The sequence below is a fragment of the Sinocyclocheilus grahami genome, unplaced genomic scaffold (assembly GCF_001515645.1).
Source record: "Sinocyclocheilus grahami isolate Dianchi unplaced genomic scaffold, SAMN03320097.WGS_v1.1 scaffold682.1, whole genome shotgun sequence".
NCBI classification, from domain to species: domain Eukaryota; kingdom Metazoa; phylum Chordata; class Actinopteri; order Cypriniformes; family Cyprinidae; genus Sinocyclocheilus; species Sinocyclocheilus grahami.
The window spans coordinates 890,524-893,538 of NW_015505861.1; positions in this window are offsets into that span (position 1 = coordinate 890,524).

The following is a 3,015-nucleotide window of genomic DNA, read 5'->3' on the forward strand; positions in this document are numbered from 1 at the left end:
CAGTGTTGGGGAAAGTTACTTTTAAAAGTAATGCATTACAATATTATGCTACTCCAACTGATTACGTTACTTAGTTACTTTTTATGGAAAGTAATGCGTTACGTTACTTTTGCGTTACTTTTTAAATCTGGACAGGGCTTGCTTGTTTGCTTTTACAATAAAAAAGTTCTATTTTGGCAAATATAAAAGAAGACATTGGTTAATAGAATGGGATTAAATACATAAAGGATATTTGTGTTGTTTAACATTTAATTATCGCAGGTTTGCGTCATATTCTGAGTTGCATTATTTTTATTCATTTTGAGGAATACTGAATCAGTGTTGTTGTTTTTTGTGAGTGAGATGAATTAATGCATATTCATATTTATTTTAGAACTACAGTAACATCTTCTGATTTCTCTCAGCATGGGGACAGGAGAGCTGTCAGTCAATAAATTGATAAAAAAGTAACTTGCGTTACTTATTTGAAAAAGTAACTCAGATATTCTCTTGTAAATGAAAAAGTAATGCGTTACTTTACTAGTTACTTGAAAAAAGTAATCTGATTACGTAACTCGCGTTACTTGTAATGCGTTACCCCCCAACACTAATTATTATCCCCAAGAAAGACAGAATATCAGTGTCATAGCTTGAACTTATCTTTGTTTCGAGCAGATGCCCTTGAATGGCATTCCATAAAGCATTAATATACAGACCTAGCCTTGGTGTTAATTCTACAGACAGAGAGAGTTTGCATTTCAGCATGTAACGCTATGATGAGTCACGGCTGCGCAGAACGCGCTCTCTTACAGCTGTTTCCCTCACAGCCAGGCTCAAGCAATACAGCTGTTTCCCTCACAGCCAGGCTCAAGCAATACAGCTGTTTCCCTCACAGCCAGGCTCAAGCAATACAGCTGTTTCCCTCACAGCCAGGCTCAAGCAATAGCATGGCGTGCCAAACCATTTATAATTCAAGCCCACAAGCGTACTTTTCGGGCTATTCTCTCGAAAACGTTAATAATACACTAGCGCGCACGGTCTGTTTTGTTGTACGCAAGCAAGCGTACCGTAGGCCTGTTCAAGCACAGCTTACACACGCGGTCGCGTTGGGCGGGTGTTTTGACAGCTCTCAGGCAGAACTGATTTCATATTAAAAATTATATTTTGGTACTTCGCACGACTGTAGTAAAAAAAAATTGCGCAGGAGTAATAAAGAAACTCAAAACACATCGTCTGAAATTCGAGCTCAAGTTGCAACAATGTAACATAAAGATGTTCTAAAAATGTAACTTCTAACTTTCCACAAATGTAGCTTCCTGGAGATATCGAGAAGACACGCTGTACTTTAAAGACGCATCAAACGCGTCCCACACGCCCACGCAACGCTCCACACTTAACGAAGCAGCAAAGTTACCACATATAAAGAGCGAAGCTCGACTCACTGGCATGTTTAGGCGCAGGGGTCGCTTTTTCTTTGAGGATTTCTTGGTACACTCCTTTTTCTTGGCGTCCATCACTGTACTTCCCATTTTCCTGCAGTCAGAATTCTTCTCTTAATGTTTAGGAGGAAGACGTTCTCCTCTCGCGAAATAATTCACGCCAGTTTAACGAGTTTAACGCTCGTCCTCCGTGACTGAACTTGCTGAAGCCCGTCTGACTCAAAGCGAGCACATCCCGAGACTCTCGCCGTCACTGCGCCGTGGACATCCGCATTCAGCTCCACTTCTGTCAGGGGTTCGAATCCCGCTCGGAGCAGGCCCTTCTGTATGCTGCACAGAGAAGAATACTGCTGCTGAGAAGCGAGTTTTAGTTCTTGTGAGTGTGAAGCTGGTGTCAGCTGACGGCCTTCCACTGACAGTGTCACTTTCTATCTATAGCTACAAGAGAAGTCATCATGACAAAATGATGCATTTTTATTTTCCAAAGACATGTTAATTTGATCTCATCTGTGTGGATTTTTACATTACCCTACATTTTTTTTATTCTATTAATTCTATTACTATGTTTGTAAAAAAACAACAAAAAAACGCAACTGCTCTTAAAGCTACAGTTCACCTGAAAATACGAAATAATTTACTCACCCTCATGTCACTCCAAACCTGTGTGACTTCTGTTCTTTTGTGTTTTGTTTCAAACTATTTAATTTAAAACTGTTTTTTTCTCTCCATTCAAGAACATTGAAGTCAATGGTAACCAAAACCGTTTAGCTCTTAAAGGTATAGTTCTTCTAAAAATGAAAATGTGCTGCTAATTTACTCACCCTCAGGCCATCAGTGATGTTCGTGATTTTCTTCTTCAGTAGAAGATTTTTAGCTGAAACTTGGTCATTCATGAAATGCAAGTCATTGGCTACCTGCACTTTGAGAATACAATAAAAAAACTAAATGAATACCTGTGACTCCCGACAATATATTGATGTCTGTGCAAGAACCTGAACATTATTTACAGCATTATTACCTGTAATCTCTTTAAGTCATCATGATCTTCGTGTAAAGGCTGTGTAGCCTACTGTACACTCTAAAAAATGCTGGGTTGTTTCAACCCAACTTTGGGTCAAATGTGGACTAACCCAACTTTTGGGTTAAAAATTGAATGTAAAAATGTAACCCAATGGTTGGGTTAGTCCATCTTTGACCCAAATTTTTTAGAGTGTAGATGTTCGCAAACATTGGATTCAGATTTGCTTTGATACCGTTCTACCTTAGTGTACTCATCTCACATCTACTCATGTAACTGACATTGCAGTTGGGGCTGTTTAGAACTAGGTTTCAGTACAAATGAAACCTCATGCAAGACCCACATCCAAAAACCGGTCTCACTCATCATGTAAAAGCAAAGATATTAACAGAAACTTCACTCAGCTTATTAATAAATGTATCTGATTTATATTGTGTAAGTTGTTCGCGAAGTTGACATGTAGATACCAAATCTGGTCTTCAAATACATATTAAAAAATAATCTGTAGTTCAATATAAAGATGTTTTATTCTAGCAAAACTAGTCATTAGTGGAGTTGTATACTATATTCTCTGGGGGG